Consider the following 12,795-nt stretch of genomic DNA (forward strand, 5'->3'; position numbering starts at 1 on the left):
TCCACCCTAAATCTCCCCTCCTTTAGTTTGTAACTATTTCCTCTGTCCTATCACAGCAGACTCTATTAAAAACTCTGTCATCTTTTTTTCTTACAGCTTCCCTCCTCCCCCTCCCTGTTTAGATACTGAAGGATCTCCCAGGAGCCTTCTCTTCTCCAGGCTGCACAGCCCCAGCTCTCTCAGCCTGTCCAACAGGCTTATTCCAACATCAGATTTGTTAACTTCTGTGCTCTGGTTCAGATAAATTACAAGTTTTCCATAACAGAGAGCTCTTATTAAGAAAAGCAGTCCAGCAGCTGTTCACAGACTGAGATGAACGAACAAGGGCTCTATTCCTTCTTCTGTGACTTTGGACCAGTTTGTTGTGGTCAAATCTAAAAAAATGCTTACACACCTAAGTCTCTATTGATTTCAGAGTGCACCAGACTTCTTTAGTGCATGCAATGCCTCATCTCTTTATACATAAAATAACAAACTCTCCTCCATTGTTCAGTACTCTGTTCTGCTGACAAGTAGAATGGAGACAATGATTTAGTCAATACGTAGTATATTTAGTATACAGCTATATATTTACAAAGCTATACATCCCTCCTCTTTTTTAGTGCTTCATTAATTGGGTATAAATTAACTAGTTTGCAGAAGAAATCAACAACAAAGCTGGCACTGTGCTCTCCCTTTCACATTGTCCAGAGATTACATTTTTAAATCAGAATAAAAGCTGTTGTCCCAGATAAATATTTTTCCTCTTAAAAATAATTTTGATTACTCACATGTTGGATGTCTGAGGGTGCAATAGTTATCTTTGGCTGATTTCAAGTGATATTATGAGGGATCTTAATGCTTTAAATGTGACTCAGAAGCCTTGGACACCCAACTTTCAACCTTTGACATAGTCGGTAGGGCCAACACTATCCCAGCGTTGCTGAATCAAATGTTACACATTTTCTGTGAAAGGAAGGCTGTGGATGAGCAGAGGATCCACACAGGTCTTCCAAACCAGAAGTTGGTTATCTTTCTGCAATCCCTAAAGACCACAGCAAGTCACATCAGACACAGATGCATTGCCTACCCTGTACACAGTAGTTTCTTGCAGCTCAGTGTCATAACCTTGCTCCATAAGAGTTTAAAAGCTTTGGCAAAAGATCATCCACAGCTCTAAGACTGGAAAAACTCTTCTGGATCCATGAAAATTTCTACCAAAATAGTGACAAAGTGTTCTCAGGGACCTCAATGGGAAAAAGCTCCCACAGGAACAAAGAGCCTCCTCAAATATTGCAGATCTCTGTTCCAAATACAACACACATTTCTACCTCCTTTCTCAAAATCAAGGACAAAGGAACATGTATACTTAAAAAAAAAAGAAAAAAAAAAGGAAAAAGAAAACCAACGAATAGTTCTTTCAAAACAAAAAGCATCCCCTTCGCCCCCAGAGAGAATGAGAGAACAAACACCTGACACATTAGTCATAGACTGGAAGACCAGAGGAGACCATGGTGATCATCTTGTCTGACTTCTTGCGTAATAGGCTGTTTGGCTTCTTTAATTCATGTTTAAAATAGAGAACAATGTACTTGGGTGACTTAGAAAATGGAAGGGAAATTGTAATGGAAATTCAACCACAAACACTCCTCCTAGCTATTCCAATGCCTGTTTTAAATCTGAATATACTTAATTCTGCTCATTCTGCTTTTGCCTCTGAGACTGAAAAAATTCCTAAATCAGCTTCTGAAATAAGTACTGTAAGGATTTGGTTGAGCCATTTTTTTCCTGTAGCTTTGACCATGACATAGCCTGAGCACCTTGTGATGTTTGCTACAAGGCAAGTTCTTTAATATCTCAATTTTTCTTGATTCTTTTCTCCAAAACTTTTCTACTTTTGTTTGCTTTTAAATGTATACATTTAAATGTAAATGGGTACCTCATGCTAGTAAAAGTCATTTATAAATGTCAGCTAGTGTAGGGACGTCATTAGTGAGCATGGTGGTGATGGCGTTGATGACTGGACTATATAATCTCAGTGGTTTTTCCAATCTTAATGATTTTATGATTTCATGATTCTATGTACAAGAATTGTTACCTGGAGAGACTGTGGAACGTCCGTCACTGGAAACATCCAAAAGCCATTTGGACTTTGGAACATCTCCAATGAGCAATTGGCTCTTGGTGGTTCTGTTTGAGCAGAGGCTGGATAAGACAAGCTCCAAACATGCCTTCCATCTTTAGCCATTCTGTGTGAAAGTGTGTGAGAACACAAATAGAGCAAAGTTCCCCTCACCTTATGCACTCTGAAATGTCATCAGATTGTCATGTTCATCTGAGCAGACACCTCCAGGCTTTCTGCTTTCCATAATCTTCCTCATCTTTGTAAACACAACTTTCAATTTTGATCCTTTGAGTATGATTTTACATTTTCCTATATTACAAATTATCCCCTTTCATTTCTGCCTCTTTCACAGAATCATAGAACAGCCTGGCTTGAAAAGGACCACGATGACCTGCTATGTGCAGGGTCACTAACCAGCAAACCAGGCTGCCCAGAGCCACATCCAGCCTGGCCTTGAATGCCTCAAGGGATGGGGCATCCACAACCTCCTTGGGCAACCTGTTCCAGTGCCTCACCACCCTCTGGGTGAAAAACTTCCTTTTTCACAACCTTTGTGTCATCTGTAAAATACTGATTGTGATTTTTAGGGCTCTGATAAGATTGTCCAACTGTATGTTTTCAAGAACATTACTTCCCAGAACCTACAGTTCATCAAGAAATTTGGGATTGGACTAGATGACCTTCTGAGGTCCTTTCCAATCCCTGACATTCTGTGATTCTGTGGCATTCTGTGAAAACGAGCACGGAATGAGAACAGAAGTAGCAGAATATGGAAAGGCTTGTTTCTCCTGTTCATTTATTTCTGAACATTACCTCTGAAAACTGATGATGTTATTCATGTGCAAATATAGTTTCAACATTTAAATTTGCTTTATGTGGAAGGTATGTGTTGTTTAGTGTCAGTACATTCTCATATCATTTTTACATCAATAATATCTTATTTTAATCTTGAATGGACAACCAGTCAACATAATACACACACACACACACACACACACATATATATATATATATAATGTCTATTACATATATTTCTTTTCCTGTGCAAAATCTCAATGGCTTGTTCATAGTCCACTCTTTGCACGAGATACAATCCTTGTGCTAGTCCTACAGGTCTGTTTCCCCTTGGAAAAGATACTAAGGGCAGCTCCTCATCTGACTGTGCAGAGGTATCAGAGAAGATACAGTGCTGTCCTTCATTCCCTGCTGATTCCGTCCCACAAATAAGCAAGACTTCATAGGCTGAGCATGAGGCCAAGGTTGCTTAACCAGATTGGTCTTCTGGAAAATGAAAGAGGACAACCACAAGGAGTATGCTCCCAGGAGCACAGCCTCAGACAATGTGGGAGCATCACTTGAAGCCTGCGTCTGCAGACACCCAGGCAAAGCCATCGGAGCACAAACCCTCAGCCCCACTGATAACTTTGGCCCACCCTGTCTCACATGAGGACGCAACTTTAGCGTGCCATCATCAACAGGAAGAGGCAGCCTTTCAGATCTGTAATTCTCTCCTATGGAGTCTTGGCCACGTGGTATCAGAATTCAGGCCTTCTCCATGTCTCTGAAGCATTTAGATGGTTACTAAGTTCCTAGATCTTCAACAGGCACAGCAGCAGCTGCTAGCTCCACCCAAAGCAAAACAATGATCTCTCCTCTGTTACGGGATCTGACTCAGCTGTTCCAGACACATGGCTTTATCATCCTGCAACCTTATTTAACAGGTTTATCAAGTTCAGCTGGCACTAAGCAATCTATTAACACTTACAGCATTGATGAGGAAGAAGCAAAAATAAGAAGAAAGCCAAATACGTGGGACTCATACTCCTCACAGGCTCGCTTCCAGCAAATGCCCTCAGATCCTTCTCCAAGTTATTACAAGCAACACCATTTTCTTTGATCTCAAACCACTTCAGATCTTGATATGAGGTGGCCTACCACATAGCCCTCTTGCACACACATAGCTCAGACCTCAAAACCAACCCAGTGGCTTGGTCAGTGGAGAAACAGCTAACATTAGCCAGCAATCACATGGGAATGTCCCAAAACAAAGTCTTCCATACTCCCGAATCTGGGGTGTGACATAGCAGAGAAGCTGAACAGAACCCAAATTACCGGCCTCCCTGAAATAGACATACAGGCAAAGCTTATTTTGAGAACGACGTCCTAGCTTTCAAAAAGAGGACAAAGTTGGTTAAAAAATTAGCTATGTATACAAACAGTGGCATGCTGCTCTGCATTCCTTGGTGGATATAAACTAGTTAACTGAAGATGTGGTATACATGTAAATAACCAAGGCAAATAATTCTGATGAAAACTGATTGGTGGCTCCTACTTGACAAAAAATAATAATAATTACAGGGAGCTTGAATGGTGGCCCTGAGGGTCTAGCATGTGAATTGCTTCTGTGAGCCAAGGTAGAGGCAGTGCTTTCACATTTGGAAACCAGATGGCTGTAGGATTCAATCCAGAATATTTAATTATTCTTGGCTTTAAGTCCTAATTTGCCTCATTACAAGAGAAGACATATCAGAAACACGCAGGTCAAGCTTTACTCCCATTTATACCAATTCACCCCCAAAGAGGTCAGCAGAACCCTCCAGAAGCTCTTCTGTGGGATTGCCAAGAATGGGGGTGTTGAGCACAAATTGACCCCAACAGCCCAGGCCTGTCTGACTCATTTGCTTTTTTAGTTCCCTGAAATCCCAGACACTGCCTACTGCCAAGAGGAAGCCCATTGTGTTGTGCTCTTCTTCAGATCTACTTCTCTTTGCTATCACAGCTTGTTCTCCTCTGTTCCTTATAGGACAGTGTGTTCTTGTGGAAGTTTTACTTGGAAGACACCTACTGTTAGAACATGGACTTCACTGGCAATGCCAGGAGCTGATGTTTCTATAGAATTTCACCTTCAAATAATTGCCCTACTTTTTGTCAGAGTTTTATTAGCTCTGTTGAACAAAAGTTTCAAGCAATTGGGCCAACTCCACTTTGTCTAGAAGAGCATGTCTCTGCTTGCTCAACTAAGAGGACTAGAACAAGCTACAGAAAAAGGACAAATGTCTACTTACAGTTTGGTGATACTTGCTCCCCACTCCTTTTTTAGTCACATTGTCAAAATTGAGTTTAATTCACAAATTAATAGTCCAGTATGGACCAGATTGGTTTTTCAGCCTTGTTGCCAGCATCGTGCAGGGAACGGGCTCATGTGGACAACTTTTTATATGTATGAAACAGTATTTGCAAAAAAAACCATTCAGTTTTGATGTAAATGTCCTCCTTGATGGAACAAGCTACATACAATAAATACATTTTTTCCTGTTTTATTGTTTATGTTGTTAATAATGGATACTTTAATTAGTGCTATCATTAATTAAAAAAAAAAAAAGTTTAATAAGGAATGTTCAGATCTTACAAGATTACAACTTACAGTTTGTTCCTTCTTGGGAAAAGCATGCTGGTAGTTCATGCCCTGGGCCAAAATGTTTATCCTGTTTGAAACCCTAGAGAACTCAAGAATTTCAGAAGCAAGGACACACTGCTCCATCTCATTCTTGAGTTTGTAGTGACCTTCCTCCAAAACCAGCATGAAGATGGGAATGGATTCAACTTCCCTTCCCTGCTTTATGAATGTTATTCCCAATGCAAGATGTTTGTGCTGTACTCTCTCCTAGTTATTTCTGTGGGATCAATTTGAGCCAACCAGTGTATTTTGAAGTTCTCAGGATAGAAGAACTGGGAGGGTTATATACTGGTTTTATTAGTTTCAAGCATTTCCTTTGTACTTTGTATCACGTATTTCATATTTGATTCCAAAAGTCATGAAAAATAAAATAAAATCTGCTGCAATTAAATTCACAGAGCAAGGGAAGGACATCCCCTTGATGGGCTGGAGCACCCGGGGACAGTTCTAGCACAAAATGCAATACATCTTGAGACCGCTGGACAAAGCAAAAGGTGCATCTCCAATCTCAAATCCTGATCAAACCCCTTCATTTTCTCACTCTGTCCAAAGCATCAGACTATCCTATCTTGGCAGGGAGGTTGTGCAATTGGATTCTCATCATTGCCTTCATCCTTGCCCCAAGCTTCCTCTTAAAACTATCCAGAAAACTTTCCCAAAATTCAGAATAAGTTTGGAGATTAACAAATAATTTTTTCTTGTGCTTAAAAATACTGATAATTGTTTAATTTTAATTGACAATAACTCATCCTGTGGCTTGCCATCATGAACCAAGCTCAGGACTCAAAGTCCAGTTTCCAGTTTGGTCTATGGAACAGCTTTCCTACTAGTCAACAAAAACTGCATTTAGCATTGGATGGCCTTTCAATAGATGATCTACAGTCAATTATATTTTATAATCATCTTATTGCCTCTCACTCCATAATACATGTATTCATTTGTCTAATTGGTATGTTAAATCATTTATACTATTCATGGGAGAAAGACTATCACTACTTACATCTGCATCTGGCATAGCAGGATCCAATTTGATCACATCTCTTTACAATGCAGTGCTCAATATCATTGCAACTCTGCCAGCAGGTTATACATGTGCACAAACCAAAGGAAACATGAACTTTTGTCCTTTCTGCTCTTTGAAGACTGTGAAAAATCAGAAATAACATGTGTGGAGAAATTCAGAGCTGAAAGACTGTACACAAATTTTATGTTTAAGCCTACAAATGCTGCTTAAAGCAAAATGATAGTGGAGGAAGTTTTTATTTTTGCTTCAAACTGTGGAGCCAATGGTATTTCCCTTTTGTGTTCCATATTCTCTGAGGATTATTGAGATTTTCTGCCAGAATTGAGACTCTCAGCTTCATTTCCCAAAGAGCAAATATTTTCTGTGACTTGCAGTTACCCAATAGTGCTACTCCAAATCCTCCTTGGGAAGGAAAAAGAAAGGAGTCATCTCCTTGCCAAACAAGTTCCTGGCTTATCTCTTGGAGCTCATTAGCTTGGAAACACTTTGCCTTGTTCATCCCTGCCAGGGAATCTCTCACCAGGTATTTTGGAGGCAGAGTTCGCAGCAGAAAGTGCTGCTGAGAGAGGGAGAAAACACTGTCATATTTACTGCTATTAACTCATCCTTCTCTTATTTCAGTTTAAATTAATTTCTAAAATTTCTCAGTTCACCAGGAATTTTCTTTTAATTATGTGCTATAAGCTCAATACAGATCTCAAAGAAGTAGGAAAAACAAGCTTCCAGTGTTTACACACTAAATTCCACATCATGCTTAAGTATTTTATTGTTACATCTGGCATTAGTGTAATGCCAAAACCTTCCAATTAGCTCCTCACTAGCACTAAAGATCCCTAAAATTGCATTTGACTGTGATCCCAGTAGTAGCAGTCCATAGTGGCTTATGATAGTGGTGTGAAAAATATAGCATAAGTCTTTGTATCAACCTTTCAACGTTCAAATTACTTCAGAAATGGAGTTCCTAAACAATATGTCTCTCCATCTCCTCTTCAGGATCTGGCCAGGTATATACACTCATGCTACTCTTCCCACAAAACAGCAGTAGGGGATGTGGTGCTGGGATGTCCTTTAGTATGCTGTAAGGGCACTCTTGTTTCAGAGAAGGAGCTATGTCTTCAAGTTACCTGAGAGCAAAGATTGACTTTGATCCATCCTTTTGGTATCTAAATGATGTCTATGAGAAAGAAGGGGCAGACCAGCATGGTCTGTTGTGATAGGACAAAGGGGAATGGTTTCAAACTTAAGGAGGGGAAATTTAGACTGGATATAAGGAAAAATGTATTTATGATAAGGGTGTTAAAGCACTGGGACAGGTTACCTAGAGATGTGGTGGATGTCCTGTCACTGGAGACATTCAAGATTAGGCTGTAGGTGTCCCTGTTAATTGCATGGGAGTTGGATCATGTGGCCTTTAAAGATCCTTTCCAACTCAAATGATTCTATGATTCTGTGACTCTTTCATGTCTTCCATGATTGCTTTAAGGACATCTTGAGTTAAAAGGAAGAACATTTTCCTTGAGCACATTGTCCTCCCAGTACATTTTCTGTTTGCTAGCTGAGGTAGTAGTGTAACCTCTTATCCTTGGAGCAACACCTCATGTCTTCTGAATTCTGCGTAAACCACCGAGGAGAGCTTCGTTAGCTAAAACAGCATTACACTAAGCAAACCTGACCCATGGTGGAGACTATTTGCTAATGCCATTGAAGTAGCAGTCTTAAAGCAAGTCCATGTGAGTAGGCACTGTAAAATATAAAGCAGTTCCCAGAAGTCTCTTTCTGAAGTCATTACAGCTTGATGAGATGAGAATTGAAAGAGAAAAGACAAGAAGTAGGATTCTAAAGGTTATCAAACAGAGGAAGATGTCAGAGAGAGGACCGTGGCACCCAGCTGCCAGGCCAGGGCTCTCTTCTATATTTTATTGTGATTATCTCACATGATTCAGCATTTTATCTAAAAATGAACTGTTTATTTAATCCTCACTCTGGGCATCCAAAAAATGCATCCTGTTTCCTGAAAGCCAGGCTGACTTTTTCTTTTGGGCCTTATCCCATTTGTACTATTTCCTCTTGGCTCAGTAAGTGAACCCTCATTTCCTTTTATGTTGATATCTCAACTGACCTCTATCTTATGAACCTCCTTAATCCTCTCTGTGCCAGTCTTCACATTTCAACCTTTTTAATCATTCTTCTTATATTTCTAGCTATCCAGGAAAACGTTTCCCATAAATTATTGATATGCTCACATGGAGATATATCAGTGCTGTACAGCTCATAGGATCGCAGAATCATGGAATCATAGAATCATAGAATGGCTTGGATTGGAAGGGACCTCAAGGATCATCAAGCTTCAACCCTCCTGCCCCTCCCTCCCAAAAGGCAGGGCCAACCTCCATACCTAATGCTAGACCAGGCATTTGCAATGGCAGCATACCTGCAGCTTGGGAAAGGAGTGCAAGTAAAGTTCTTCTTAAGCCATCTTCATCCAGTCTTCATTACACCACTCCAAGCATGAAGGCTGCCTGGAAATGCCTCTTTCCAACCTTCCCTCAGGAAGGCAGGAACAGATTGAAACTTCCCTTGAAGTTACAGGCAGATTTTAGAGCTGTTTAATAAAATTAGTGGCACAAAGGTTGCAAATAGGCAGGGAGTTGTAATTCAAGATAGCAATTGCAATTGCTTAAAACATAAGAGAAACTTCAGCTAGAGTGGGAAGACAAATGGTGGTAGCTGCTCCTCAAGGAGCAGAGAGGATGTCACTCAATCTCAAAGTAACTCATTAGAACTTTGAATTTAATTTGAATTTTTCATAGAGGTAGAAAAGGTGAGGTCCAGTGCAGATGTCAGTTATGAGCTGAGCTAATTATATCAATATAAAAAAGAATACACAAAGAAGAACACACAGTGATAAGGTAAAAACCACCTTCTACTTCAAAAAGATATGGAAAACAAGAAATTGAGTCTTCAAAATGTCTCTTTGTCTCTATGGACCGTAAATTAACTTGGACAACTAGATCTCCTTAGGACATCTCTACTACATGTACATTAAAACCAGATGAGACAAATTGCACCTAAAAATGTCTCAGCAACACCAAAGTGTTAAACAGACAGTGATCTGTTTCTGAAGAGCAACATGATGACCGTTTGGTAACCAAAGAGCAGAAAATTAATTTAAAACCAGAGTTGTAGACACGTGCTTAAGTTGAAACTCAGCTTTTGGTTCACTTCAGCTGACAAGATTTTGTTATGATTTTGTTATCGGTTATTGGAAGATGATGAGAGCAAATCTGGGAGTCCTGAAATGAACCATAATATTTATACGCTTGAAATTTATCACTGGAATTGTAATTTGGAGCTGTCATCCTCCTAGTCAAATTGTGTACAGCCAAGCATTTAACAGATACCAGATGAGTTGCGTGTCAAAAACACACCACCAAACCCAGAAGTAGAGGGAAGTAGGGACCCTAATGAACAATATAAGAACAACGAAGCACACATCAGCAGCTTCCAGCTGAGAGGTCACTGAAGTTATAAGCAGGGTTATGAGACTGGTGGAAATTTCATTAGTTTTACACTGAGGACGTCAGGCTGATTAAAATGGAGTTAAATTTCAGAACTGGAGCCACAAAAGGAGAAAATGGAAACTGTTACCACAGAATGAAGAATTTTCAGTGAAATTCTTCTCAAAATACTAATGGAGCCTCAGAAATTTTGATTGAGTAAGGAACAATATTTCAACCAAAGAAATTTTAACTTCTACCAACTCTATTGGATGTAAGTGAATAGCTCCTACCAGAAATATCTAAACACTATTGTTGGCAAAACTTAGATAGAAGCCTCCATATTTTCTGCAATTCTGGATGAGTTAAATTAGTGTCTTCCTAAGAGTCAGACAGTGAACATCTGGTTTGCATCACTGAGATCTGAAGTGTCTGTGTGCATGTGTGCAAAATAACTTCATTACTAACCTCCCCCTCCATTGCTTGTCTTCTCCCTCTGCTTTGAAATCAGGAGGAAAAAAAAAAGGAAAAACATCACATGCCCTGTGATCTCAACACTTTGCGGAGAACTAGATCTCAGTTTCTCACAGGTTCTCTCTGAAAAACATCCTAATAGTATCAGCAAAAGAGAAGAAATGAGATATCATGAAGTTAGTCATAGACGTAAATCTTCCATCTTCAAAGATGTCAAGTTTGGAGTGTATTTTCTAGCAGAATTTTCAGAGGGTTAAGGAATGTAATCTAAACTACGGCTGTCCCTTTCTCCCATACTACCCAGCTGTATCCAGCTAAGCTGGTCTCAGAGGTCCCAAAGCTAGCTGGGCTGTTTTCTGGTGGACGCCCCTTTGCTTCAGATGATTATCAGCTTTATCAAGAGGACATAAATCTATGAACTTAGTGCTTGGAAGAAAAAGCTTTTCTGTCTCAGAAACTTTGACATGAATGTCCAAGCATGGCTTACATGGGACTGAAATAAACACTGACATGGAGCCACTGCTGGTGGCCTGTAGGCTACATATACTTTGCATCTATGTTCTGGATTGACTTCCAGTGTATGGAAATCACAGCTATCCCACTGGAAGTGTCTTTTGGATGTGGCCTGTCTGAACAAAAAGAAGAGAATCAGCAGCAGGAGTGAGCAGGGAGATCTCCCTGACTCCCCATCACCAACAACAACTTCAGCATGTATCTCAGCTCTGTAGATGGGATGCTTGCATTGCATGAATGCTCATAACATTTTCTGAAGGCTTGCCCAGGGGCAGGACCGTTTCCTCAGCCAGCTGAGTTGAAAACACTGTCTTAATAACAGAGTGCTCAACTCAGCCAAGAGTCAACACTTCCCATAATGAGAGGAATGGGACACAAAATCCAAATGTCCTGACACCACTTATTATCCCATTTATTATGCTCTGAAGAACTAACTGAAGAAAATGGGAGCATTTGTGAAAAAATCACCTGCATGCTGCTCTTCTCTTTGCTTTGGCTGCTTCATGTTGGATCAGGTCATGGCTAAAGGTCCTGACAACAGGAACACTGAGACCTCCTCTGAGTGTGAGCTGATGACTGTGGATGCATGTAAAATGTGGCACAATTTCTCATGCAGAACATACAGTCCTTTCTTTAATCATTCCTCTCCATCTCTATGTGCTATAAATTTTAAATTGGCAATCAAGCTGCCTTTGATTTGAAATGCCAAGTCTCAAGCATGACAAACTCTTACTTTATAGATGACAGATGCACTCTTCCTGTGGCCAGTATCTCTGTCTGGGTGCTTAAAGATTGAGGCATCTCAAATGCATCCTCTCTAGGGAATGTAGCTGTGATTTCATTGCCATTTCCTACCAGGACTTTTACATGCTCTCTGGCCCATCATGAAGATACATAAACAAAGAAATCTCACCATCTGCATTCTTGAATGTCCACAGTATTGGGATAATTCCATTAGAGAAGAAAGGGCATTTGTAAGGACAGCCCTGAAGTAGCACTTCATTATTATTATTTTTTTCAATTGAAATTATTCATTATTTGCCAATAGAACATAAAACCCAAGAGAAACTTTCTTCTTTGGCTTTCAGTTCTATGAAGATACATATGGTTCCAATTCAACTGTCCAAATATTAGAATATTATTCTGAATATGTGTTCTGGTATGCATAGTTATCAGTCTTGCTTCTTCCTACCACACCCGTGGGGTGATCAGCTAACCCCATGAGAAAATACAGGGGAAGAGCAAAAGGGAAAAAAATATGTAGTTTCTGAACCTTTTTCCTAAGAGAGATCCTCTGAAGCCTGGCAAAGTGTAATAATAATCCTTTCACTGGCCTGAAGAACAAAACAAAAAAATAACAGGCCTGAAGTAACATCCTACTTTCTTTCTTTCTCTACTTTTTTTGTCAATGATAAAAGTAAATATATTCAGAGACAAGAAGCTAACAGATAATTAGCTATCTGCCATTTTCTAGGACTGACTCAAACTAAACCCATTCTGCTTGTTCAGCTCCCAGGACAACGAGGCGTAAAGTAGAACTGAGACTTGAGCAACTGAAATTTGTAATGGAATTAACTGGGCAATAAACAGGGGATGACTTGTACCAGACCCACCCAGGTGAGCAACAGAAGTCTCTGATAAGAACAAAAACAGGGTAACAAAACAAATGTAGGACCATAACATCCTCCCAGCTCAAAAACTAATGTACAATTTCCCTCTGACCAAA

The 12,795-nt window shown here is 39.9% G+C and overlaps 1 protein-coding gene across 1 annotated transcript in view; it reads right to left on the reverse strand.

Moving 5' to 3' along the window:
• Positions 1–12,795, reverse strand: part of EMSY (EMSY transcriptional repressor, BRCA2 interacting) — a 92,166-nt gene that overhangs the window by 78,492 nt on the left and 879 nt on the right. The window lies entirely within an intron of this gene.

Source organism: Meleagris gallopavo, chromosome 1, assembly GCF_000146605.3.
Source record: "Meleagris gallopavo isolate NT-WF06-2002-E0010 breed Aviagen turkey brand Nicholas breeding stock chromosome 1, Turkey_5.1, whole genome shotgun sequence".
NCBI classification, from domain to species: domain Eukaryota; kingdom Metazoa; phylum Chordata; class Aves; order Galliformes; family Phasianidae; genus Meleagris; species Meleagris gallopavo.